General features: G+C 46.1%; 1 protein-coding gene across 3 annotated transcripts in view; it reads left to right on the forward strand.

Annotated features, from left to right (window-relative positions):
• Positions 1 to 27,889, forward strand: part of TAFA3 (TAFA chemokine like family member 3) — a 202,168-nt gene that overhangs the window by 16,993 nt on the left and 157,286 nt on the right. The window contains exons 2-3 of one of the 3 annotated variants that reach the window (XR_014790669.1): positions 9,195 to 9,334; positions 11,053 to 11,115. The exons of the other annotated variants lie outside the window; for them this stretch is intronic. The gene's annotated coding sequence lies outside the window, so the exon portion shown is untranslated. Of the gene's footprint in view, positions 1 to 9,194; positions 9,335 to 11,052; positions 11,116 to 27,889 lie in introns of those variants that run through there. 3 annotated transcript variants of the gene reach the window in all.

Consider the following 27,889-nt stretch of genomic DNA (forward strand, 5'->3'; position numbering starts at 1 on the left):
GGATGCAAGATGAAGCAGCAAACAGAAAGGGACTGAAGATCTCTGTGAAGACTGAGGGGAGGGAGAGATAGGCCAATTCCAGCAATCAGAAGTTAAAAAAAGAGACCGAGTTGGGTTTTGTTGTTTTCATGAACTGGAAAGAGGCTATGGGTAATGCCCCTGCTGGAGGACTCCTCTTCTGAGGAGCTGGATGATGGATGATGCCATTGAACCATCTATTATCAGGAGACTTGGGAGAACCTGGGACCTCAGGGGAGAGGACCATGGGTCCATCCCCACAGGAGTTTGGGAACTCTGTTTCAGAAACAGGCTGAGCGATTCCCCAGGCCCACAGGGCATCATTGCCTTAAGAGGCTAGTTGACAGGGTGCCTATAAAAAGAAGTGCCTGACTGCAAGGAAAGCCTCCTCGGGAGAAAGTGACACCTCATAAGTAGGGCTCTGACCTGAGAGCTCAATGTACTGAAGTTGAGCTCTGGGTAGGGCTTAGCAGGCTTTGGTGTTAAAAGCCTTTAGCATCTGCCTAGCCAGTGCTAGAAACAGTGCCATTCTTCTAGCTCCCATGTCTTCTATGTTGCCTCCTGGACCTTGCCCTGTGATTGATGCTCCGTGCTACTGACCCTTGGATTCCTTCTTGACTCTGCTTCTGGACTGTGTAATTATCTAGCTGCCTAAGTGTGTTTTGACCTCTGACTGCTTGCCTGTGCTTTGACCTTTCCTTGTTTCATTACCATGCTTCTTGGTTAGCTCCTTCACTCAAGAGACTGTTGCAGCCAATGCAGGACACTGTGGCCATTTTGGAAAGTATGTGGCTCTTAGCTTGGTGAGGAACTGAAGAGGGACAAGAAACATCATTTATCTGGAGTAGCAAAATACAATGGGCCTGTTTAGATGTAATACTAAACCATCATTTAGTGTTATGAGAATGAGCCTCATGTGCGCCCCCTCCTCCTTTGGTGTGGCTTTCACTTCTGTTTTAGGTTAACCTCAACTTGCAATGTTGTCCAAGTCTGACAAAGTGTAGTTAACCTTAACTATGGTTTGTTGAAACAAGCCAGCTTCAAACTATAGTTTAAGAAGCTGGCTTGTTTCAACAAACCAGTTAAGGTTAACCATAGTTTAAGGTTCATATTAATGCTGTGGTTAATCTAAAATGGAAGGAGATGCTTCCAATCACCTTGTGGCCATACTAGAGGTGGGGAGAACATCAGGCAAAGGTTTTCTATAGCCCATCCTCATAACACTATGTTGTGAATAACAGAGAAAGTACAGACTCAAAGTTACTGTTATTGTTTGTATTAGAGTCATTTTTGTTCCAGAAGACTTTGCTCTCTTGCTTAAGCATCCTTATTCTAGCATCTGGCATTTTCTTGAACCTTATAAGACTGCCTAAATAGCCTGCCTAATGAGCTTTATCACATAGGCACTATATATCTATATCTAAATATTTTGGGGCTGGACTTGATGGTCTTATAGGCCCCTTCCAACCCTACTGTTCTGTGATTCTGTTTGCCTATTTGCCTGTCTTGTAGTAGTATGAAAAGAGTATATATATATTCTCATCTAAGAATATTAATTCAGTCTCAGGACTTTTTGTCTCTAACCTTTTCACCTTGTTTTTTCTTTTGCTAAGTGATCATTCTGTCAAGCCAGTGGTTTATTGCTGGGGTCCCCAGCATGGTGCGCATGGACAATAATGTGCTCATGGATACCTCCTTTGGCATCCACCAAGCTCCCTGCTTCCCCACCACCCCCACTGCCCACTTTCTAACCCCTCCTGGGTGTGTACGTGTGGGGAATTTCAGGAAAATATAGTGGAGGAAGGTTTAATCCTTCCCTCCTGGTGTACAGTAGTCCTTATCCAAATCAAGGCTGCACATGTTTACATGACAGTAAATAAAAAGCGAATCCTCAGCAACATGCTATGTGATTAGCTGAGTGTTGCAGATGAACAGGAAATGCAAGGCACTGGTGGAGAAAGTGGATGGAGACAAGGTTTTCTTCCACCTACTAATAGAACTTGGGGTCAACCAATGAAGCAGATGGGCAAGAGCAGGGCTGGCACCAGGCTTCAGTGGGCAGTCGGCATAGTGCTGCCAATGGGTGCCCCCCTGCTGCCGCTGGTGAAGCCCCTCACCTGCTTCCAAAGCCCTCCACCAAAGCCTGCCCACTGCTAAAGCCACCCACCCACCCTGGCAGCCAACCTTTCCACTGTTTTTTTTTTTACCTGGCAGTGGAAGGTGGTGGTAGCTCCTCCTCCCTCAGCCAGCCAAGCAGTACAGCACCTGGGGCCCATCTACATGGCACCGCTTTGGACCCCCACCCCGTCGCAACTGCGCAGCAATGCGGCTTCGAGTCGGCATGCCCTGCGATACACTTGTGATATACTGCACGCTTCCCTAAGAGGCTCGCTGTGCCCTTTTTGTTGCCATCATACTGAAATGTGCAGCTGTGCAGTCCCATGAGCGTGGGGGTGCGACACGTCAGTGGCTGTTCTATATGTGAGAGGCTCTGCTGTGTCTTTCTGACCCTGTTTTAGGTAAAAATTGGGTATTTTGTGCTCCTATATTTCCTCAGCATCAGTTTGTCAGCTCCCCAGCCTGAGACTCTCGCGTTGGTTCGCACTCACAAGCGTGAGCGCTCCGTGCCTAGCCATCCCTCCAAAATGGTGGCTGGAGCAATGTTGTTCTTTCCCCAAGATCCCCCCCCCCCAGCCCTACTGAGTCCAAAAGCAACCATTGCAAAGATATGAAGCTGCAAAAATGTGCAAAAGTGTGATTAAATAAATAACGTCCCTCTGTGCCTCTGTAACTGCGCAGCTGCAAAGGGATGGGGAAGCAAAGGGGCATCACAGAGTGACGCATGCATTACGCATGCCTACAACACGCTCACTGAAAGATGCAAAGTCAGTTCGGGGAAGGAACAGATGGTCCGCAACTGTGAGGCAACCCGCAGCAAATCCAAAAAATCGCAGTAAAATGACTCCTTGGAGCTCTACTTTTTCTGGGCGAAAACCATGGATGGCTGCAAAGTTGTGACTGCATCATCTATCATGAGAGACCCCGACTTGCACCCGCTCTGGAGTAAAAGCCTGGTATAGATGGGGCCCTGGCCAGCCAAGCCTGCAGGACCTGCGGCACACAATTTCAAAATATATATTTTTTAACTTATGTTTTGAGTAGCAGTGATCTGAACCAATCAGATGCTGTGTGTGTGTGTGTGTGTGTGTGCGCGCGCGCGTGTGTGCGTGCATGTGTGTGTGTGATGAGCAATGAGCAATGAAGGCACAGGAGCGATGTAAAGACTACAGCACTTCCTTCTGTCACCTGGGTGGGTGAGGAGGGGGATGGTGGCAGTTGTGGCAGGTACAGGGATGGGTCCTTCTGAGCCTCTGGGCTCCTTTGCAAAAACAACCTTTGCAAAACTCTCAGGAAGTTGGTTTCCTGAGGCCACACATTACAGCAGCTTTTGCCAACCTGCCCCCCCCCCGATATTTGAAGCTGCAAACCCCAGCATTTCTGACCATTGCTGGCTGAGGCTGATGAGGGAAAACCAAAACTTCTGGAGGGTACCAGGTTAGAGGAGACTGCATGGCAGTGAAAGCCCTTTTTCAGAAATGGAAACTGATCCATGTGTCCAAAAGGAAAGAAAGGAGGGTGGAATTAAATGCACTCGGGGTCCCAGGTATGGTTTGAAGGCACATGAAACAGCTACCTTACTGAAGCTAAGCAGGGCTGGGTGGGTCAGTGCTTGGAGGGGAGACCATCTGGGAACCACATGTAGCCACCTTGAGTTCCACAATGGAAGAAAGGTGGGATATAAGTGGAATAAATACAATGAATAAAAATAAAATAAAAATGCACAGGTGCCATGTTCAGCAGACACATATTTGATGCAAGGTGCTCCATCCCACAGGATTGGCTCCTGCTGTTTAGGGATAAGGAAATGCACAAAGGGGTGACAGGTAGACATGGTTAAGTTGTCTTATACATTACAGACAGCGGAGACTGATGGCTCCGAATCTGCACCAGGTTTCAGGCAGAACTCTACAGGAGCTATCCAAGCACCTTGGATAGCTCCTTTAGAATTCTGACTGGTGCTGACTGAAACCCAGAGCAGATTCATCACCCCACTGACATCAGAGCCACCAGCCTCCACTAATTACAGAAGTAGCAGCAGGGAGGGATTAAATGTCTGGGTGTCCTTTTTTGTCCTATGTTTGCCACAAAGAAGACGCTTACCCCTTTAACGAGAATCTTGCTTTCCCCCTCAGCAGTTATACCTGCCTGGACTTCAGTCCCAGCTGCTGTGCTACATGGCCCATACCTAAATGTCACCAGTGATCATAGACTCCGATACGGGAGTGAGGTTTGAGCTCCTGATGGGTTCTGTGATGGCAAGACGTATGCCATGAATCTTAATTAAGCGTGTGCTGTGAGATCCAGACCTGCAGCACACGCTTTTCCTCGGCTTGCCAATAACGATCTCCCCATGCCCCCTGGAGACGATCCGCCGCCGCCTGGGGCACACAGGCTGCTTGAATTATAATATTAATTCTCGCAGACCCTTCTCCCGGAGTCAAGAGTCACACGTCCAGCTCTGCAAGCACCCGGGGGTTGCATGGTGATGCTGATTAAAACACAAGGCTGCGGAAGGCGCCAAACTGGTGCGTTCTCTAAATATTTTCTTTTCAATGGCCCTGCATATGTTTAAATGTAATCAGGCAGCCAGGATGGCTGCTGGGCTTCAAAATGCTTTTTAATGAGGCAACAAGGAGCTTGAATTGCTCTGGTTTGGTGAGTTGCAATCAGTGTTCCAGTGCCCGCAGCGCCAGGGCCCTGACTTGATCTCTATTTATTTGCCCTAGTTAATGCCTTCTTTGCTCAGAGGCATCATTTGCAGCAATTGTACTGTAACAACAGTGAAAGGCAAGAAGTCCGATGCTGTCGCATCTGTGGAAGGCTACAGTAGACATATATTGTCAGGCTGCTGGATTCTGCTTTGGCTAAAGCATAGCTGGATTAATGATTAGGCTCAATAAATACTCTAGCTTGGGATATCCAGTGGAGCTAGTTGGGAACCTGGTAATTATTCTTACATGCCTGCCACTTCCCCAAGCAGTGAGAAGTTTCAGAGGCAGCACTACCAGGGCTTGGGTTTTTTTAAGAAAACACTGGAGGCTTAGGTACTGGGGCCGGGGTAATATTTGCTTAATTCTTAAAGAGATGGGAGTACCAGACTACCTTACCTGTCTCCTGAGAAACCTGTACGAGGGTCAAGAAGCAACAGTAAGAACCGGACATGGAACAACTGAGTGGTTCAAAATTGGGAAAGGAGTACGACAAGGCTGTATATTGTTGTCCTTATTTAACTTATATGCAGAGTACATCATGAGAAATGCTGGGCTGGATGAATCACAGGTCAGAATTAAGATTGCCGGGAGAATTATCAATGACCTCAGATACGCAGACAATACCACCCTAATGGCAGAAAGCGAAGAGGATCTAAAGAGCCTCTTGTTGAGGGTGAAAGTGGAGAGTGCAAAAGCTGGTTTGAAACTCAACATTAAAAAAACGAAGCTCATGGCATCTGGCCCCATCACTTCCTGGCATATAGAAGGGGAAGAAATGGAAGCAGTGACAGATTTTACTTTCTTGGGCTCCAAGATGGTGACTGTAGCCATGAAATTAAAAGATGCTTGCTCCTTGGGAGAAAGCTATGGCAAACCTAGACAGCATAGTAAGAAGCAGAGACATCACCTTGGCGACAAAGGTCCGTCTAATCAAAGCTATGGTTTTCCCAGTAGTAATGTATGGCTGTGACAGCTGGACTTTAAGGAAACCTGAGCATCCAAGAATTGATGCTTTCGAACTGTGGTGCTGGAGAAGACTCTTACGAGTGCCCTGGACTGCAAGGAGGTCAAATCAGTCAATCCTAAAGGAAATCAACCCTGAGTGCTCATTGGAAAGACAGATACTGAAGCTGAAATATTTTGGCCACCTAATGCGAAGAGAAAACTCCCTGGAAAAGCCTGGGAAAGATTGAAGGCAAAAGGAGAAGGGGTCGGCAGAGGATGAGATGGCTAGGTAGCATCACCGATGCAATGAATATGAACTTCAGCACACTCCGGGAGAGAGCGGAGGACAGGAAGGCCTGGCGTGCTATGGTCCATGGGGTCACGAAGAGTCAGACACAACTGAACGACTGAACAACAACATTTGCTTTATTTTCAGATAAACAGAGTGAGTCAAGGGTATCAAACCTCTTTCAACATGAGGGCCAAACTCCATTTCAGAGACACACTCAGGCCTGCATTCTAGTGGTGGGAGGGGCTAAATACCACACAAATACCAGCATATTTTTGCTTAAAGATCTTACTGCCAGCAATGAAGCCTTAGGAGAGACATTTCAACCATTTAGAATGGGGGGGGGGACTGCACAAAAACCAGGAAACCACCCCAAAATGGGCAGTCAGGTGAAAGGGGCTGGGCCAGAGAAAGGAGGCGGGGCCACCAGGGGGGCTCTGGAGGACCGGATTGGGCCTGAAGTTCAACACCTTGAGCGGAAGTGGAGGAAAACAGCAGCATGATTATAAGGAAACAGATCGGCTACCCAACATCATAGAATGATAGGGTTGGAAGGGGCCTACAAGACCATCGAGTCCAACTGCCTGCTCAGTGCAGGAAGCCTGCTTCCCAGGCTGTCTCCCATCCAAGTACTAACCAGGGCTGGCCCTGCTTAGCAGCCGAGATCAGGTGCATCCAGCCCTTTAGGTCCCCAAAGAAAGTGCTCTGTCCTTCAGCTAACCTACAGCATTTTCTGTGCAGCTGCCCGAGAGCTGGACTATAAGGAAGGCTGAGCGCTGAAGAATTGATGCTTTCGAACTGTGGTGCTGGAGAAGACTCTTACGAGTCCCCTGGACTGCAAGGAGGTCAAATCAGTCCATCCTAAAGGAAATCAACCCTGAGTGCTCATTGGAAGGACAGATAATGAAGCTGAAGCTCCAATATTTTGGCCACCTAATGCGAAGAGAAAACTCCCTGGAAAAGACCCTGATGCTGGGAAAGACTGAAGGCCAAAGGAGAAGGGGACGGCAGAGGATGAGATGGCTAGATAGCATCACGGATGCAATGAATATGAACTTGAGCACGCTCCGGGAGAGAGCGCAGGACAGGAAGGCCTGGCGTGCTATGGTCCATGGGGTCACGAAGAGTCGGACACGACTGAACGACTGAACAACAACAACAAATTCTCTGTAGGATTGCAGCCTGTGTAGGATTACAGCATAGTGCTAGTCTATGCGTGCCTCTTCAGGGAAATGTTGCCCCCTGACTTCAGTTTGTAGCCCTAAATTAACAAAAGGCTGGCCCCTTAGCACAAAGACAAGAATGACTCTGTTCTCTATATTGGGGCAAATGTAATGGAGGCCAAAGGCAGTAATCTGAACTGCCCCACATGCTGCATCGGCAAGGGATTTATCTGCCACGGATCTCAGATGTATGGAGTTCCAGGGAGCACAGGACTTTTGTCTTTAAATCAAACCCTGAGGCCCCATCTACATGAGCCTTTTACTCCAGGGTGACTGCAAGTTGAGAATGACATAGTCACCACTTTGCACCCATCCTTGGTTTTCTCCTGGAATCTGCAGATTTCCGAGGTGGCGTTTTGCTGCAATCTTTTGGGTTTGCTGTGGGTTTCTCTGTGGTTGTGGGCCATCTGTCCCTTCCCCGAACCGACTTCGCATTTTGTGGTGGGCGCGTTGTAAGCGTGCATAGTGCTTGTGTCGCTCTGTGACACCCCTTTATCCCCCCTGTCCCTTTGTAGCTGCACAGTTACAGAGGCACAGAGAGGCATTCTCAGTTATTAAATCACACTTTCACACATTTTTGCAGCTTCGTATCCGGCCGCCATTTCGGGTAGGCATGTACCGCTCACGCTTGTGAGTACGAACCATCGCGAGAGTCTCGGGCTGGGGAACTGACAAACAGATGGCATGGGAATAAAGGAGCACAGAACAACCCATTTTTAACTGATGAGGGAGGGAAAGGCACAACAGAACCCCTAAAATACAAAACAGCCAATGAAGTGTTGCACCTCCACGCTCACAGACTGCACAGCTGTGCATTTAAGTATAATGACAAAAAAAAAGGCATGGTGAGTCTGTTAGAGAAACGTGCAGTAAATCGCAAGTGTATTGCAGGGGATGCTGGTTCGAAGTCACATTGCTGTGCAGTTGCAACCGGGTGTGTGAAAGCGATGCCATGCAGGTGGGCCTGGGGGGTTTAAGGGATAGGGCTGGAGGGCTCAGGTGGACTGCATGCTGTCCTCAGCCACTCTCTTTGCAGCCTCCGAGCACTGGAGTGTCCTGGCCACTTTTCCATGCCATCCAGCTGATCAGCCATCAGCGGGGTGGTGCGGAACAAAAGTTGCTTCCCTGCTGCTGTTAGCAGCAGTGAAACAATGATCTCCATCAGGATTGCTGGAGGAAGGTGAGAGGTTAAAGTCTCTCTCTCTCTCTCTCTCTCTCAATCTCTCTCTCCCTGCTCTCCCCCCATGATCTTATTCAAGATCACTGTTTCCCCACTCCTGATCAGGATCTCTGGGGAGTTGTCAAGTTAAAGCGTCCTCCCAGCAGTACCAATCAAGATTGCTGTTAACCTAGCCTCCTGCCACCTTCATGTGATGAAGATCCCTGGGGGGTGCAAGAGGTGTCTGTGAATGTGTCCTGGTTCTACCCACCACTGTCCCACTCTGCACCAGCTCTGCCTATTCATGCCCCCCCCTCAAGGTTCAGCAGGAGTCAGAGCGATCCCTGACCCCCAAAAGGTTGCCCACCCCTGCCCTAGGCCAAATACTTGCTTGAAGATATAGGCCTTCAGAAGGAGGGCAGAGATCAAGGCAAGCAGGCCTCCCTTGGAAGGGCATTGCAGAGTTCTGGGGCCATGATGGAAAGACCCTGTCTCTCCTGCCCACGTGCCTCACCTCTGAAGATGGAGCACAGTCTGAGTTGACCTGGATGTATGGTTAGGGTACATGTGGTTTGTTTCCCATCCTGATTGCCCCCTTCTCTCACTTCATGCTGGGAAAGGCTATTCCATAATCCCTAGTGGAGGTAGAGGAGCAAGACGGAGGGATGCATTTGATAAAGATATGCTTGCAAGGCAGTCCTCTATTTGACGGTGTGCTCTCTTTGAAGAGGTGTCCAGCTTGTGTCTGGTTTAAAGATAAGGAAGCATAAGAAGGGAAAGCAAGAGCCTTGCAGCTGCCCATCAACAGCACCGGGACAGCAGACAGAGCAGGCATACCGGTCACCTGGTCACAGTCTTTTCCTCTGTGGTGAGATATACTGTATTTCTATTTAAATTACAGCAATTATGTCTAAATTTGCACTTATGCATATAAATTTGCATAGGCAAGTGTTATGCAAATTGGTATTCTCTTGTGTCCTTTTGGGGGGATGCATTTCTTCTTTTTCCATGATGTGTACATGGCTACCCTACCTGCCACATATTCTAAGGTGTGGCAGAAGTTGGGCACCTTCCATGCGGCAAGGTGATAATCTCTATTAACCCACTGGGCTGGTTCACATGACACGGCCGGGCCATCGTGGAATTTTTAACCCTCAATGTGGCCATCTTTTTGAATATATGACCCCCGATTACGACAATCGGGGGTTGTGCTATGTCATCTGAACTTGGCCACTGTGGGTTATTCAAGGGTTAAAAAACCCTTGCACACTATTAATTGAGGGTCATGCAAGGGTTGTTTAACCTCTAAATAACCCACAGTGGCCAGGTTTGCACAGCATCGGGGGTTACATATTCAAAATGGTGGCTGCATGTGCCCAAAACATGCCAGAGGTCATTGTGGGTTATTTAACCCACTGTGTCATGTGATCCTAGTCACTGTCACTCTAGGAACAGCCGCTTTAACTACTAACATGCTTAGAATAAATGCTGGATCTTTCAGCAATATCTAAATTGGAGTTTACCTTGATGACCAGTAAAGCTTGCATTTCATTTATACATTCTGCAACAAAGCAGTGTCAAGGTATTAGCATGAAAACACAGAGAGGCAGATCCAAATAAATGCTGCCAATGTCTCCCCCTGCAAGGCCAGCATGAAAAGGGAGGAAACAGCACCCCTTTGGAGAGCACCACACTATCTCCTTTTCTGCGTCTGAGATACACTGAAGTTCCCACTGTGTTGGACTAATTGAATTCTCTGCTCCTGCAACCAGGCCCAGTGATAAGGCCAAGCAAATTAGATGTTGTTGTTTTCATTCTTTAAAAAAAACCTTTTGCTGTGGGCATTAACTTTACCAAAGGCAAACGGTGCTGCCCTGAATTGATAACAATTGAGAATCTTTGGTTTAACCATGTGTGACTGCAAAGGCTGATGTGTCTATATGGGGGGTTGGGGGGGAAAGAAGGGAGAGCAGCAGAGGGGGGTGGAAACAGAGGTAGCACTATTGATTTGCTCCATGCGGCCAGGAGGTTTGAAGTGTGGAATGACGGATGAGATTAAAAATAGCAAAATTCAGAGAACAGCCTGGTCTTTGTTCACACCAACCATTTAAAATCAAGGCACACGACTGTCTAATCTTCTTGTGTTACATTTTGGTGCACGCACGCATGTGTGTTTTTGCATGCACCATCATTGTACAACCATCCTTTGCTCCCACAGGCGTTCAGCAGGAATACGGTATTGTTTGGGGGTGAGTAAACTACTGTCATATGGCAGGTAGGGTGACCAAATGCAAAGGAAGATAGAGGTCTTCGATTTTAAATAATTGTGTAAAAGTGGGAATTTCAGCAGGGGCAGCTTTTCTCATTCCTGTTTGAAAAGTTTCACCTGTACGCCCCCACCCCACCCCCGCTTCCACACAACTATTACAAGTACAGAAGCCTTGTTTTTCTATCTGCTCAAACAATGGAAGTAAAAAGAACGAGTCCTAGTTTCCCAGACTGCATAACTGCCCCAGTCCCACTTTAAGTGCTCACCACTGCTAGGAATTGTATACCATTTCTCTATCTTATTTCATTCCATTTTAGGTGGGGTTTTGCCCTCCAGAATGCGGTGAACTGCGACCAGGACAGAACTGCTACCAGGACAGGTGTTGGATCCTCTGCTAGACTGGCCCACACACCTCCTTGAACTGGGGGGGGGGAAACCTCATAGCCTGTCTTTGTCATATAAAATCATATCAGTGCCATTAGATTGGACTTTCTCAACCTGGAGCCCTCCATATGTTTTGGACTACAACTCCCAGCATTGCTGACCATTAGCTGGGGGTGATGGGAGTTGAAGTCCAAAACATCTGGAAGGCAACAGGTTGGGGAAGGCTGAAATAGACACTCGGTTTTTCAAAAACAGACTGTTATTGCTGTGCCTACTTAGGGCACAGGTGGGTTCCCAGTTGTGAACAAGATTGAAACTAATTTCAGTGACTTCTCTGAAGAATCCTGGGGATTATTTTTGCAGTTTTGTCATACCGCTGAGAACAGCTTGTGGGGATGCACCTACTTTGGCCACAGAGCCATAGTCCCAGGGTTGTTTTGCTGGGGACTGTGATAGTTAAAGAGGTTTGAAATGGATTTAAGGGTGCAGTGCAGACATGTCCTTAACACTGCAAGTAGAGAGGTTTGGCATCTATGAAAATTTTACCACTGGACACTGTTCGTTAGGAAGCACCTGGCCCCTGTAGCCAATGGCATTTGACTAACCTAAGGATGCAACTGTAATATTGTGCTATTGGTTCAGCTAGAACTGAAATAAGGGGGAGACAATATGTGCCCCCAGGCCTAATGTCATGCAGTCCTTGGCCTGATTTCAAAAGTCCTTTGCAAGCAAGCAATTCAGACCTCTAGCAAGAATGAGATGTTGCTGCCTTGGCAGCTCAGTGGACAAGGAGGAAGATGAGAGAGGGAGAGGGAGAAGGAAAGAACGGGGTGTCAGAGGGAGAGGGAGAGAGAGAGAGAGAGAGAAGGGGGCATTGGGGAGGGAGGGAGAGGAGGAGGTGCCAGAAAAAGTGAGGGGGAGAAGAGGGTGTCAGGAAGAGAGAAGAGAGTGTCAGGAAGAGGATGGGAAGAGAGAAAGAGAAAGGAGTTGCAGAGAGAAGGAGAGAAAAGTGGTGGCCACCCAGCCCTGCTTTGATGCCTCCCATGTTAGGCATTCAGCCCCTGACAGATTGCCCCAAGGGAATGCAGCCCTTGGCAGAAAAAAGGTTCCTCACCCCTGTCTAAATTATTGGAAGTGTGGGTGTATACCTTTTGGGGGACATTGGGACAGGAGTCCACCTCTTCCAAGGAGCCTCCCTTTCACCGTCTCTATTTATCAGAAGAATATTCAACACCAGTTTCTGCAGAGCTTTACTGCTGTTGTGCAGGCTCATTTCCTCTCCTGGTTGCTTGGTCAATCCTTTCTCCCCCAGCTCATACATAACCATTTCGTTTGTGTGCAGTAATCGATCACTCACCGCCAATCCGTCTCAAGACCTGGCTCCTGCAGGGCTGCGGGGAAGGCAGTTGCAGAAAGGCCTGCTGGGTGGCTAGTGGGTGCTGGCTTGTGGAGTGGCTGCTGTTGGTGGGAGATAATTAGCTACCCACCCTGGGAGCGGGTGGGTCACGGTCTACAGACATGATTGACAGAGAGGGTGATAGGTGGGACTAGAACAATGCAGGCTTGGTATCAAAGCCTGAGAGAGAAGTGTAGTGGGACCGGGCAATCAGCTGTGGAAATGGTTATTTATTGGCAGACCACTTGCCTTTTCAAGCTTATTGTTTAAAAACAACCACCACCACCACCACCACAACGTCACTGCAGAAGGAAATGCTCCTTTATTGTATTTTATTTATGTTTTACAAGATGTATAGAGCACCCTTCCATAACACATTTTCAGGGCAGCCTACATGGGAAATAATAAAAATACAGAGCAAAACCAGTAAAAAGTCTCCCCACGAAGCAATAAAATCAAGAGACAGCAGAAAGCAGTGTGAAATAACACAGTAAAATGGAGAGTTATGGTCCAATCCTATAATGTCTTCTCAGAGTTAAGTCCCATTGAGTTCAATGGACCTTACTCCTGGGTAAATGGGTATAGGATTGCAGCCTTAAAAAGGCCAGTTTTTTTTTTTAAAGGTCTTTGCATAATGCCCAAAAGATATTGGAGTAGGCACTAGGTGAGCCTCCTTGGGGAGAGTGTTCTCCAGGTGAAGAGGCACGTGCCTCCCACCTCATCAAGTCCCACCACATCGCAGATGATGGGGCACCCATAGCGGGAGAAAGGCAACATTAGGAATCCAAATGGATCAGTACTGGAAGGAGCAAAGCTAACTGGGAGGAAATCAGGGTCCAAGCTAGCTCAGAGGCAGGCATGGCAGAATTATTTTGCTGTTAGCATATGTCAGTCAATGGCCCCATCCGCATGGAGATGGTGTTTAAATCTGGTTTTTCATGAATGCAGATTTGCTCATTCTGTAGCACATGTAGCCAGTAAAGTGGTGTGTGTATGTGTGTGTGTGTGTATACCCGCTTTGATGGAACAAATGGCACCTGAAACTGCATTAGTTCCAGGGTAGGTGGGCAGAGTCCCATGAGTAGAACTGAATGTCGTCAACTGTGTAGGTGAGGCACAGCGAATGAGCGGAAGTTTGCTCCCTGCCTCTCTCCTCACTCCCATGCTCAGTGAAGTGCAATGGAAGAGAATTAGTTACTTCTGAGTAGACATGTTTAGCCAACACCTCACCTTGTGTCCACCCTTTCATGGCCAGAATAAGAGTCATTTGGGGGTGATCACCTTTAAAAATGGTTAAAGCTATGCAGACTTTTGCTCTTCCATAAGAGCGGAGATTTAAAACAACAGGCTTGCTCCCCGCCCCTGGCCTCATCCCCATGGGACATCTGGGGAGTTGTAGGCCTTTTTTCTGTTGAAACATGCATAGGATTGTGCCCTAAATTGTACATATAGCTGTGTAACAAATACAGTGTAACAGGATCTATCCTCTTGCCCACTCTGAAGAAGTTGATGGAACCAGTGGCACCAGACTAATCCCCTTTTTTAGCCCAAGAGCTGTGTTCCTTCATGGCTAACCTTCTGAGAGCTGCAAGTAGGCAACAAGTAGGCAATGTCATGGCAGAGAGTTCTGACAAAATGTGGTCCACTGGAGAAGGAAATGGCAACCCACTCCAGTATTCTTGCCAAGAAAACCCCATGGAACGTATCACAAGGCTAAAAGAGATGACGCCGGAAGATGAGCCCCTCAGGTCGGAAGGTGTCCAATATGCTACTGGGGAAGAGCAGAGGGTATTTCCAAGTAGCGCCAGAAAGAGTGAAGCGGCTGGGCCAAAGCCGAAAGGACACTCAGCTGTGGATGTGTCTGGTGGTGAAAAGAAAATCCGATGCTGTAAAGAACAATATTGTTTAGGAACCTGGAATGTCAGATCAATGAATCAAGGTAAGCAGGAAGTGGTCAAACAGGAGATGGCAAGATTGAACATCGACATCTTGGGAATCAGCGAACTAAAATGGACAGGCATGGGCGAATTTAATTCAGGTGACCATCATATCTACTATTGTGGGCAAGAATCCCTTAGAAGAAATGGAGTAGCGCTCATAGTCAACAAAAGGGTGGGAAAAGCAGTACTGGGGTGCAATCTTAAAAATGATAGAATGATCTCAGTACGAATCCAAGGCAAACCATTCAACATCACAGTAATTCAAGTCTATGCCCCAACCACTGAGGCCGAAGAAGCTGAGGTTGATCGGTTCTATGAAGACCTACAACACCTTCTAGAACTAACACCAAAAAAAGATGTCCTCTTCATCATAGGGGATTGGAATGCTAAAGTAGGAAGTCAAGAAATCACGGGGATAACAGGCAGGCATGGCCTGGGTGTACAAAATGAAGCAGGACAAAAGCTAATAGAGTTTTGCCAAGAGAACATGCTGATCATAGCAAACACTCTTTTCCAACAGCACAAGAGGCGACTCTACACATGGACATCACCAGATGGTCAATATTGAAATCAGATTGATTATGTCCTTTGCAGCCAAAGATGGAGAAGCTCCATACAGTCAGTAAAAACAAGACCTGGAGCTGACTGTGGCTCAGATCATGAGCTGCTTCTTGCAAAATTTCGGCTTAAATTGAAGAACGTGGGGAAAACCACTAAACCATTCAGGTATGACCTAAATCATATCCCTGATGAATATACAGTGGAGGTGAGGAATAGATTTCAGGGATTAGACCTGATAGACAGAGTGCCTGAGGAACTATGGACGGAGGTCCGTAACATTGTTCAGGAGGCAGCAACGAAATCCGTCCCAAAGAAAAAGAAATGCAAGAAAGCCAAGTGGCTGTCTGATGAGGTTTTACAAGTAGCTGAGGAAAGAAGGGAAGCGAAAAGCAAGGGAGAAAGGGGAAGATATACCCAACTGAATGCAGAGTTCCAGAGAATAGCAAGGAGAGACAAGAAGGCCTTCTTAAATGAACAATGCAAAGAAATCGAGGAAAACAACAGAATGGGAAAGACTAGAGATCTCTTCAAGAAAATTGGAGATCTCAAGGGAACGTTTTGTGCAAAGACGGGCATGATCAAGGACAAAGAAGGCAGGGACCTAACAGAAGCAGATGAGATTAAGAAGAGGTGGCAAGAATACACAGAAGAACTATACAGGAAAGATCTGAATGTCCCTGATAGCCATGATAGTGCGGTCACTGAACTTGAGCCGGACATCCTCGAGAGTGAAGTCAAGTGGGCCTTAGGAAGCATTAGTAACAACAAAGCTAGCGGAGATGACAGTATTCCAGCCGAGCTATTTAAAATCCTAAAAGATGATGCTGTTAAAGTGCTGCATTCAATATGCCAACAAATCTGGAACACTCAACAGTGGCCACAAGACTGGAAAAGGTCAGTTTACATTCCAATTCCAAAGAAGGGCAACGCCAAAGAGTGTTCAAACTACCGCACAATTGCGCTCATTTCACATGCCAGCAAGGTGATGCTCAAAATCCTACAAGCTAGGCTTCAGCAGTATGCGAACCGAGAACTACCGGAAGTACAAGCTGGGTTTCGAAGAGGCAGAGGAACTAGAGATCAAATCGCCAACATTCGCTGCATCATGGCGAAAGCAAGAGAATTCCAGAAAAATGTCTATTTCTGCTTCATTGACTACGCTAAAGCCTTTGATTGTGTGGATCACAACAAACTGTGGCAAATTCTTAAAGTGATGGGAGTACCAGACCACCTTACCTGTCTGCTGAGAAACCTGTACGAGGGTCAAGAAGCAACAGTAAGAACCAGACATGGAACAACCGATTGGTTCAAAATTGGGAAAGGAGTATGACAAGGCTGCATATTGTCACCCTGCTTATTTAACTTATATGCAGAGTACATCATGAGAAATGCCGGGTTGGATGAATCAGAGGTCGGAATTAAGATTGCCGGGAGAATTATCAACAACCTCCGATATGCAGACGATACCACCCTAATGGCAGAAAGCGAAGAGGATCTCAAGAGCCTCTTGTTGAGGGTGAAAGAGGAGAGTGCAAAAGCTGGTTTGAAACTCAACATTAAAAAAACTAAGATCATGGCATCTGGCCCTATCACTTCCTGGCATATAGAAGGGGAAGAAATGGAAGCAGTGACAGATTTTACTTTCTTGGGCTCCAAGATCACCGCAGACGGTGACTGTAGCCATGAAATTAAAAGACGCTTGCTCCTTGGGAGGAAAGCTATGGCAAACCTAGACAGCATAGTAAGAAGCAGAGACATCACCTTGCCGACAAAGGTCCGTCTAATCAAAGCTATGGTTTTCCCAGTAGTAATGTATGGCTGTGAGAGCTGGACTATAAGGAAGGCTGAGCGCCGAAGAATTGATGCTTTCGAACTGTGGTGCTGGAGAAGACTCTTACGAGTGCCCTGGACTGCAAGGAGGTCAAATCAGTCCATCCTAAAGGAAATCAACCCTGAGTGCTCATTGGAAGGACAGATACTGAAGCTGAAGCTCCAATATTTTGGCCACCTAATGCGAAGAGAAAACTCCCTGGAAAAGACCCTGATGCTGGGAAAGACTGAAGGCCAAAGGAGAAGGGGACGGCAGAGGATGGGATGGCTAGATAGCATCACGGATGCAATGAATATGAACTTGAGCACGCTCCGGGAGAGAGCGCAGGACAGGAAGGCCTGGCGTGCTATGGTCCATGGGGTCACGAAGAGTCGGACACGACTGAACGACTGAACAACAACAACAGGCAATGTGAAAGTAAAAGATGGGTGGGGACAAAGTAAGAAGTGATCAGAGTGAAAGTAAAAAGTGGGTTGGGCCAAAGCAAAAAGTGGGCCAAGTAAAAGCAGAGTGGGTTCCAAAGCAAAAAGTGGTCAAAGTGAAAGTAAAGGGGCGGTGGGGGCCAAAGCAAAATATGGACAGAGTGAACATAAAAAGTGGGTGGGTTCCAAAGCAAAAAAGAAAAAGAAAAAAGGCAGAGGGAAAGTAAAAAGGTGGTTAGTGCAAAGCAAAAAATGGGCATGACCACCTTTTTCTCATTCACACACATCCACACCCCTATTCATACACATTTATTCATGAATGCATGCAGAGAGAGAGAGAGAGAGAGGTTGAGAGTGAGTGCAAGAGAGAGCAGCTTTCGCGTAACTGGATGCCCTGAAGGTGTTTTGGACTAAAACTACCATCAGCTCCAGCCGGCATGGATGATGATCAGGGATGATGGGAGTTGTAATCCCAAACTTCTGGAAAGCATCAGGTTGGGCTGTGCAAAAGGCTGCATAGCTCATTAAAGCCATTGGATTACATATTTCCCGCATCGAAAAACTGAGTGAAAAAAATTCTATTGCCTGGGTGTGGTTTTGTTTTTCTTAATGCCTCTACTTTGTTTTCCTTACTACATTAACAATGTACGGAAGCAACACATTCCAGACTAAAAGACGTTCTTAATAGATTCAGTTTTTAAAAAACACCCCCCACCCCCCAAAGGAGCCATTTCAGCTGCTACATTCGACCTCTCTTTCCTTGATATAGAAGCAGTAGTAAAAACTGGATTGGAACTTACATGGCATATAACGGTGGTCAAAAAGTGGCTGATTCTCAGTGTGATTTTAAAGGCATTTATGGCTCTTCTAAACTGAACTGAACAAGAAAAGACAACAGATATCCAAGAGTGGAGGGCGTATGCAGGATTGAAGATGGGGAGTTGGGGGGGAGACAGGTGAACGAACCTATTGTGGGTGGAGCATTGGCCCAGAGCTAAGAGATGTACAGTCATGCTGCCAAGGAGGGACGGAACATGCAAATAATGCAAATAGCAGATGGGCCCAGAAGATCCTGTTGGCAACCCTGAATATATGCCTTTAGAAAGACATGGGAATATCCCAAATTTCCAGGGTCTGCTCCCAATTTTCCTGCCTTTTAGGTACTAACTCTCTGGCACAGGAACAGTCTTATATTAGTTCTTCTGCCATCGCAGCTGGCATAACACCCCCACCCCACCCCACCCCACCCCCTGAGCTGACAGTGTGCATGATATCTCTACATTCCTGGGTTTCTTTTCAATGTTGCACCGATATATGCACTTCAGCCCATTGATATCAGTGGATTTCCCATGGTACTAGAAGTGGGTTCTCTGTTGATGTTCTGCAGCCCATGTTAGCACCACTTGTCTTTTCCTATTGGCATAGCTGCCATTTCGGGGGGTTAATTTTATTCAGGCTGCCGGACCCACTTTCACGCATGTTGGCTCAGGATAAATCTATTCAAATCATCCTCAGAGGATCTCACCCCCCTTGCAATTAACTAGCAATTCAAGGAGAATGGAGAGAGCCAGCTCATTGTTCTCTTTATTTACAGCCTAGGAAAATATGAACTGAGGGGAAAGGGTTCATTGGACAGTGAGGTGGAGCTCTGAGGCTTCTCAGTGCTGCCCAAATGCTGCAGGCCACAAGCAAGAATGGGCAGCACCAACTCTGGGGGCACAGACTCCCCATGGAATAAGTGTGTGTTATGTTTATAACAATAGCAATTTGTTTGGGGTCCATTTAGCAACTGCACCACTCTCCATCGTTTCACATTTCACCCATGGACACCTCCCCTAACAGTTCCATAGTGAAAGCACCAATCAACGGGCAGTTGTGTTCATTTTTTCTCCTTTCTACAGGACATTGGCCAGGGTGAGCTGCATAGGTAGGGAACGACCGTCCTCCCCTTCTGGGTTCCTTGATGCTGTTTCTAGTGGTTAGTACTTCTGCATAGGCAACTTAGACATTCAGACCCTCCTTCTGGGAGATTTGCCTGTTTATAACTTCAAAATGTTTCTTTTGAAAGTGTATTACACATTTTTCAGAAAGGAATAAAACACAGAGAAAATCAGAGTGGAGTGCAGAGAATACACTGGGTAAAATCCAACATAACTCCTAAAGTAGACCCATTGAAATGAATGAGACTGAAGTTAGTCATGACTATCTGAAGTCTCATTCATCTCAATGAGTCTTTGGATTTTACCCTTTGTATTCTAGTTCATGTGTAGGTTCACCAGGAGCTTGGCTGAATTCTTGGTACATCGTTCCACAGTGGCTGTGACTAGATGGTGGCCTTCATTCATTATTATCAGTTCGAAAGCATGTGATCAAGCAGAACTATGTTGAACTTAGCATCTGAGCCCTGATGCCCCCTGAGCATCTTTTAAGAAAAGGTCTACAACTCCCAGCATGCCCCAACCAGCACTGGCGCATGCTGGGAGTTGTAGGCCCTTTCTCTGTCTAAACATGCATAGGATTGTGCCCTTAGTGAGTTTTTCAGCCAAAATTGTGTTCCATAGGTATTGGTAGCAGTGTTTTAGTGATAATGAGTGGTTCGTTTCCCAGTTCCAGGCAACAACTTCCCTTGCAGCAACCATCATGAAAGTACACTTTCAGTTTCAGTGCATGATTGACATATATGGCCACTTCATGGAAATGATGGAAAGGCATTGGAGCAAGGAGGAAGGCTCATTGCAAGAATGATCTCAGTAGGAATCTCCGCTCTGACGCTGTAGTCCATGAGTGCACCTTTTAGGTGGCCCATTGGCTATATGTCTGTGTTTTTGGATCTCAGGTTTTCTGTGTGTAATATTGGACCACTAACAGGTTAGAAATAACAGTAGATGTCAAGGGTTACCTCTGAAGAGGTAACATTCCTCCATTCTTCATGTGGGGGTTATTTCTTGGAAATAGCTCTCCATGTGAAAATGAGATAATAATGTCTCCACATATGAGCACTGCCACCTCAAAAATGAATATGTGGATTGTAGGGCTGGCTCAAAATGACAATGACTATTCCAAAGATGTTTTACTCATATCATGTATTCAACCATGTTTGTGGGTGCTGAGTTAACATCGCTGCCTACTTTTTTTGACAGGCTTCTCATCTTTAAGAGCTCCATGGTACATCATGGGTCTCTCCATGCTGGGAATAGCTGAATCTATTGAATTTGGCCAGTGCAGATGGGTGATAATTTTGTTTGTTTACCAACTTACCAGAAAGTACCAACATTCAAAACATTGTTCATAAACAGGATGGGAAGAAGTTGAGAGTAACATTTTTTAATGTGGGAGAAGGTGAAACTGACAGATTCGTCCATCCCTATTTAAGATACAGACACAAGACTTGGGACTTTTCTGCACCAGGCTTTTATCCTGCACCTTTAGTGGTATTGAGCTGTGGTATAGCAGAATTGTGGGAATTCATGAGCTATTGGAACGCCATTAGTGCATTTTCCCCATTAAGAAAAAAGTCAAAATAATGGACTTCAGGAGAGGCCCTGAAGTCCTAAAATTTAGCTAAAATTTCACGATACTTGAATGAATGTCTATTTAATGAAAATGCATGAATAAATTAAATAATAATCTTTAGTAATTTTGCAGAGGGTAGAGGTGTGCAGATCTAGTTTTGTGTAAATGTGAATGTTCTTAAAAGCAAAACAACAAACCCTCCACTCTTTCAATTCCACTATGAAATTACAAGAAATAAAAATCAAAGGAAATGGGATGCATGTATGCAAAAAAAGACAAATAAGTTCTTCTTTAATTTTTAAATTATTTTCTAATTAACAACTTATACAAAAATATGCTCTTCCAACTTTACATATTAACAATGATAATTCAAAATAATAATGTATTTATTTAATTTCATTTCTATACTGCCCAATAGCCAAAGCTCTCTGGGTGGTTCACAAAAATTAAAACCACAAGGTTATGGAAAAGAGTCCACATTTCATGTTAAATTGTTATAACGGGTAAACTATTCTGTTGATGGACATGGTCAATATATCCAGTTCTGTGATCTCCAACATCTTAACAGGCACATTTTTAATAACATGATCCATCTTTTAAATGTTCAAAAGACTATACATACCTGGGAGTAAGTCTCACTGAACTTACTACAAAAAATTCCAAAAAAATAAAAATAATTAGTTGGTTATTTACAGAAATAAAACATCCAATCACCTCACTCAAACATTTCCTTCAGGGCAAAATCCTATGGCTGCTAGACAGTGGCTAGACGGCCATAGGATATCTGGTTTTCTGGAAACTCACCTCCCCGCACTTCTGCACTGCCTTGAAGGCAGCGCGGAAAAGCCTCATGCTCTGTGCTTGCAAGAGGAGTGCGGAGCGGCCGAAAAGGGGTGTTCCCGGAGGGCGTTCCGGGGCGGGGAGGGCAGAAATGCCTGTATGACACATCCAACATGTCGTACAGCAGCCTCCTCCCCCGCTCTGCCCCTCCCTTAGCTAGACAGCCACAATCAGCTGTCTAGCTGAAAATTCAGGGCAGGAGAAGTGTGGAGGGAATGATCCGCTCCGTGCGTCTCCTGTCCTGCATTGGATAGGCAACCGCCTCTGAATAGGATTGCACCCTTAATCTAACAATAATTTCAATCTGATCTCTGCATAAAATGGACATATGATAAGACGTATGTAAGACTCAGGGCGCAATCCTATGCAAGTTTAGACAGAAATAGTGCTACTATCCCCAGCATGCCCTGGCCAGCCATGCTGGGGCATGCTAGGAGTTGCAAGACTTTTTTCTGTCTCAACATGCATAGGGTTGTGTCCTCACTCAGTCTCTCCTCAAGTGTCTCCAGTCCCACAAGGGCATAAACAAGCAGCAAAAAGAATACCTTTTTTGTACACTTTTTGGATGCTTTTCCTGTGTATTGTTCTAAGAATCAGTTATTGATTTATAAGACTAAAATTATGATTTTCTCTAAACATAGGAGAATGTTTAGATGGACAATAAATGGCAATCAGAAAAACTAACAACATGATGATGATGCTATGACAATGAATAAGTGATTCAATAGGTTATGGGGGAGAGGGGGGAGAGCTGACACAGGGATGCTGTTTTCAGAGGCAATCCTGTGTCACATGTAATGTGCAATTCCAGCTCCATAGTGGGTTGTCCCATTAACTATCCTTCATTCTGAATGCCCATTGGTAACATTCATCATTATTTTTTCCTACCCCGTTGGACTGAAAGTGTGACTAATGTTCTACATTTTGTCCATTCTTACGTTGTTTCTCTTCCCACCCCAGCCCAGCCCAAATTTTCTGCTGCTTTCACAAGGCTCTCTTGGGCAATTTGAAAATCTAAACACAAAAACACTGATGCAATATCAGACACAGGCCATTTTCTTCCTGTCAGCAATGTGTATCATTTGCTAGTTTATTGACATCCTAGGATCATGCAGGGAGGGCTGCCAGAGCTCTTAGCATTATTTATTTATTCCTGAGTTTGCTCAAACCTTTAATCAAAGTGCAATAGTATTTCAGGAAGAAGAAAAATAGGCTTCCCAAAACTGTTTGTATTCAGGCTTTGGGTGTGTGTGTGTGTGTGTGTGTGTGAGAGAGAGAGAGGTTGGTGGAGTATGTGTGTGTGTATGAATTTTATCACTTAGGTTTTTTTGACTGGACTATCCCAAGGCCTAATCTGCCCATATCTCATTTCTCCCTGACAACTATCTGGGCAGATAGGGAAGGCTGAGGCTGACTGACATCTTGCTTTTTGGGAGACACAGACATTAATGACTGTGTAGGAAAATGTATGAACACTCTAATGTGTATGGATGCAACAGTTCTGGTCACTTCATCTAAAAAAGGATATTGTAGAGTTGGAAAACGGTTCAGAAAAGGGCAACTTAACTGAACAAGGGGCTGGAGCAACTTCGCTATGAGGAAAGGTTACAACATCTGGAACTGTTTAGCTTAGAGAAAAGGTGAGTAAGGGGAGACATAATAGAGGTGTACAAAACTGCATGCTGCAAAGAAAGTGGATAGGGAGATATTTTTCTCTCATAATGCTAGAATCCGGGGTCATCCCACGAAGCTGGGAGATTTAGGACAGATAAAAAACTTTCTACAAGACGTTGTGATGGCCACCAATTTGGATGTCTTTAAAAGGGGATTGGCCAAATTCATGGAGAGTAAGGCTATCAGTGGCTACTAGTCCTGATGCTTCTATGCTACCTCCAGTATCAGAGGCAGTATGCTTATGTATACCACGTTCTGGGGAACATGAGCAGGAGGGTGCTGTTGTACTTGGTTCCTGCTTGTGGGTTCCTGGTCAACAGCTGGTTGGCCACTGTGTGAACAGAATGCTGGACGAGACAGACCCTTAGTCTGATCCAACATGGCTCTTCTTATATTCCTAGTTCTTAACAGTGACTGCAGGGTGGTTCACAAGACTCCCCCCCCCCTCACCCACATCCATTGAAAGAACTGTGAGGAAGGTCATGGGCCTGCATGAGCTAGCCTTGCCCTTTGCCACAGATGCCTGCAGTGCACATGCTTCCCGTTCTCTTCTCATGCAGACGGTATGGTGAAGGGTTCTCTGCACATACTGATGTATGCATGGAGGGACCCTGATTGGGACAGAGCTCTCCCTTGCATGGCAGAGCTCTATGCATGTACATGTGGAGAGCCCTTTCCCACACCATCTGAACATATGGACGGCAGGGAAGTATTTCTGCCTGGGTAGGCAGGTTGGGCCATGCCTCCTCCCTTCCGCATTTGTAAGTGTGTGTGTGTGTGTGTGTGTGTACACGTGTACTGCTCTTGGGCATTTGATTACAGGCACACTTGTCAGGAGGTTAATACCAATATTACATCAAGGTTGGGCACCTGCTGAGGGCTCACACACCAGCAGACACCCACTGACAAGAGCCCTGTGGAGTTCCTTCTCCTCTTCACCATCACAACCTGCCTCTTGCTCTGGCCCAGGCAACAGTGGTGGTGAGACGGGGGAACAGTAGGTGCCACTACTGACTTGCTCACTGGCCTGTCCAGCAAGCAAATGGTAGCAATGAGGAGGAAGAGGATGAGGAGCAATAGCAGCTGGTGACGATGGTGGTGAGAGAGTAAATTCACTGAGAGGGCACTGAAGGAGTTTTGCCCAAGGGCCATCAAACTCTTGGAACTGACACTAAATATTGTCTTCCCTGGGAAATCAGGAATGAAACATATTCACTGCAGCCACTAATATCTAGAAGACATTGATTGATTGATTGATTGATTGATTGTCTTAATCACCCATCTGGCCGGTCACCCGGCCACTCTGGGCAATGTACAACAGTACAGTCTAAAACAGTAAAATTACACATTAAAACTTCATATTTTTAAAAATAGCCTAACCCACCCCAAATGCCTGCCTGAACAACCAAGTTTTCAATGTGTGGCGGAAGCTCATTAAAGAGGGGGTATGGCGGAGTTCCCTAGGGAGGGAGTTCCACAGAGTGGAGGCCCTCTCTGTCATCCCCAGCCTAGCTCTCTGGGCTGATGGGACAGAGAGAAGGCCATCGGAGGCTGATGTTGTTGAGTGGCCTGTCTGGTATTGCTGGAGGCGCTCCTTGAGATATTCTATCAGCTTTCCCGAGAGAAAAATATTTCATCTCCCTCCCTCCATCTATCATCATCTCCTATATGATAGTGTACACTTCCCCCTAACACTTTAATTAACATTTGTTTCTGGGAAAGTACTGTTATGTGCTCCCAATTTCCCGGAGCAGTGAGACATTTCAAGGGTAGTACTACTTGGTCTAGTTTCCTTTGCGTAAGAGAGTACTGGAGAGTTACATTACTTCATAATGTTTGCTTGATGTACAAATATACAAGTAGAGCCTAAGCAGAGGCAAACTGATACTCCCACAATGCGGGCCCCTAATTTCTGGTGGACCACTTAGTGCCTGCAGGTCGCTGGGATTCCTGAAAAGAATGCTGAACTGATCCAGCGAAGTGTTTTTTATGTTCTTAAGCAAGAGTGCAGGCTGAGTATGCCTGTGACAAACGCTTATTTTGGATATAGATCCAGAGTGCCCCTAGAGCACCCTGCAGGACAACCTGAATAATTTTATCTAGTCTTATCTTACTTCCTTGTCCTCCAAAATTAAACAAAAGCAAGATGTCAATCTTTAATAGGCTGACTGGTTCTAACCACCTTGGGCTTTTGTGATATAAGTTAAAGTTGTTACAAAGGTGGGTTCAGCCACTAGGTAATTTTCTGATTTGCTGGCTAGACCACTGACATCAGAAATGAAGGCTATCACGATATTGGACTGACCAACTATCAGTCTCTGCAAAGGGGTCAGCCTTCGTGAGTGGAGATCCCCATAAAAAGGTCCCATCAGTCCTTCTAGGGCTTTCCTATATACCATCTAATTGGAAGCCAGAGGCTGGCTGGCTGGCTGGCTGGCGCTCTCTCTCTCTCTCTCTCAGACCGTCCTCTCTGCAATAAACTCGGCATATGCTCTGAGACCCAAGACTGTACTCAAGTAGGTAAAGTGATTAATTAAGTTAGATTGACTTTTTATTTTGATTTGGAATTCTGTGTATGTGTGTGATTGTTGCCTTCCCTGGTTTCCCCCCCTTATTCCACCCCACTGCGAAATAAACTCCTTTTTATATTGGGCATTTGGATGTGTTTTAGAAGAGATTTCTCACTGAACTCTTCCCCACGTGAAAGACTACATGCCTACTGCTTGTGTTTTAAGGTTTTTAAAAAGGGGTTGGGAAGTTCTCTGTTACTGGGCTTTGGGAAGGAAAGTCAAAAGCACCTTTCTTTTTTTCCTATGTCTGGGTGGAAGGGCGGGGTTCTTGGTTAATACGGCTCAGAAACTCCCCAAGCAGCTGGACAGACCAGGCTGTGCCAGGAAGTTCATCCTGACTGGTGGCATATTGGAAATTGTTTTCCTGGAGAACCCATGTAAAGAAGGAGGAAAAATTATAAAGAAGGAGGAAAAATTATACTCCTTCCCAGGTGCATAACAATCCTGTAGTCCATCTTCATTATGCCTTAACTGGTAGGAGACCTTGAGTTAAACATGCCTGCTTTGCAAGTGTTTGGTTTTAAAGCAGACCATGCAAGACTGAAGGTCAGCCCACCACAGGAATAAAGAACATTAAAAAAATACTATTTGCTGTTTCAGTCCCAAAGTTCCCTTTTAAAATTCCCCAGCTGCACTGCCTTACAAAGGCTTCAGAAGAAGAGGAATATAGTTTGCTTTTTTGTGGAATGTTACCGTAGGAGTAGTAGGGCAGTTTCTGACTATTGAGGTATTTTGGAGGTGCGGTGGGAAGCAGACTTTGGGTGGCCTTAATTCAATCCATGAATAAATGAAACCAGGGGTAGGCAACACAAGATGTTTGGGACTACAGCTCCCATAATCCCTTACCATTGGCCTTGCTGGCCGAGGAGCTGAGGGGAATTATAGTCCAAAACATCTGGAGAGAACCAAGTTGCCTATCCCTGCCCTAGGTCAGCTCCCCCCCAACCTGGCGCCTTCCAGATGTGTTGGAATGCAACTGTACTGGCTGGGGATGATGGGAGTTGCATTCCAACACATCTGGAAGGTACCAGGTTGTGGGAGGCTGTTGTAGATCATCAAAACACCAGAGGATGCTTTAAAATAGCCTCCTTGGTGCAGCCCATTAGCTGACTACCTAACTTCAGTGTGTAATGAGCAATATATTCATTTATAATTAGTGTAATACAGTAGAGCTCAGCAAAGAGCTCGATGCACCCTGGATAATTTATCAAGAGAAGGAGCAGCCCTTAATGGGTCTGAAGGTTTGCCTGTCCCCTGTAATCGGGAAGGACAGGATTTATTGTGATTCTTTTTACCAGGCAATTTGATTGCAACCACACATCTTCATTTCATGCCTCTTCCCTGCTGCTGTCCCTGCATCCTGCATGGAGGAGGTTGCTCCAAAATGGAATGACTCAAATGTACCTTACATCAACTCATTTGCCAGTCCTCGCAGACAGAGACTGCTGGGTCACATGACCTTTGAGCCTGAAGACTTCCTCTCGTATTAGGTCTTTGCTCCAGAATGCTTTAAGAAGCTGCTTGGGCAGTTGCATAGCCGTTTCCCAGAACTGGTCTTTCTCGCTTTCCCCCCTTGCTTTTAAAGTTTAATTTGCAGCCATCCAACTTGTTCTGTTTTATAGGATTTGGGCATCATATCCCAGTGGCTCTGTGATCTCTTGACTGTATCACCATAAGGACAGTAAAAGACTGGTTGTGATAACAGTGAAGAAGTACACAACTTAACGATTCACACCACTTAAAGATCCACTAATGGATGTTTCCCAAAAGCTCTAGTCTAAGGGAGGGGCCACAGGTAAGGAGTGAATCATTTGCCTTGCATGAACAAGGTCTCAGGTTCAGTCCCTGGCAGCTTGGTCTGGAAACTGCAGCTGGTGCAGAATGCAGTGGCAAGGTGCTAACAGGGGCCCCCTTCCAGCAGCAAGCTACACCCTTGCTTTGGGATGACATGGGGGCCTGATTGGGCCTGGGAGTCTGTTGGACTCCCCCGCCCTGCCTGCACTCCTGAACCTGTCCTGTCCAC

The sequence above is a fragment of the Heloderma suspectum genome, chromosome 4 (assembly GCF_057233095.1).
Source record: "Heloderma suspectum isolate Gila_16-S chromosome 4, 16-S_ref, whole genome shotgun sequence".
In the NCBI taxonomy this organism is placed as follows: Eukaryota; Metazoa; Chordata; class Lepidosauria; order Squamata; family Helodermatidae; genus Heloderma; species Heloderma suspectum.